General features: G+C 38.5%; 1 protein-coding gene across 1 annotated transcript in view; it reads right to left on the bottom strand.

Moving 5' to 3' along the window:
* Positions 1-540, bottom strand: part of uxs1 (UDP-glucuronate decarboxylase 1) — a 23,535-nt gene that overhangs the window by 15,668 nt on the left and 7,327 nt on the right. The window lies entirely within an intron of this gene.

Genomic DNA, 540 nt, shown 5'->3' with positions numbered 1-540 from the left:
CAACCTGGATCCTCACTGGTAGAGTCAGCAGTCACAGGAGCTCAGAAAAGAGGCTTGAAGTGTCCTTTGCCAAATAATAATGATGATGCCCATGAATCACTTCTTAAACGAGAAACTGAAAGAGCAGAAGCACAGATACTCCTGGCAGAGGAACAAATCAAGCTAACCGAACTGCAGCAAACCAAAGTGAAACTTCAGATCCGCCTCCTAAAAGCAGGGCTTGAAAATGCTGGTCTCTCCTCCTCAGATGAAGAAGTAAAGAACCCTGAACATTCTTTATTTTATTAACTATTGGACATTTAGCCTTTTTTTTATATTTAAGACGTTTTCAAAATATCCACAATGTATTTGTTAATGTAATAAAAAGAAATTATGAATGGAAGTGGATGTTTGTTATTTTTGTGTTTTGTCTCAAAATAAGAAACACAGTGACCCCATGTTGGCTCTTCTACCTGTTGTTCTTTGCATAGCTGGTAGCCCACATTGTGATATGTTGTCCCATTTAGAGCACTGGTGATCCGGATTTGGTAATCTTGAAAA

The sequence above is a fragment of the Morone saxatilis genome, unplaced genomic scaffold (assembly GCF_004916995.1).
Source record: "Morone saxatilis isolate NCDOM2014 unplaced genomic scaffold, NCSU_SB_2.0 Contig5, whole genome shotgun sequence".
In the NCBI taxonomy this organism is placed as follows: domain Eukaryota; kingdom Metazoa; phylum Chordata; class Actinopteri; family Moronidae; genus Morone; species Morone saxatilis.
This window is presented reverse-complemented; position numbering and strand designations above follow the sequence as displayed.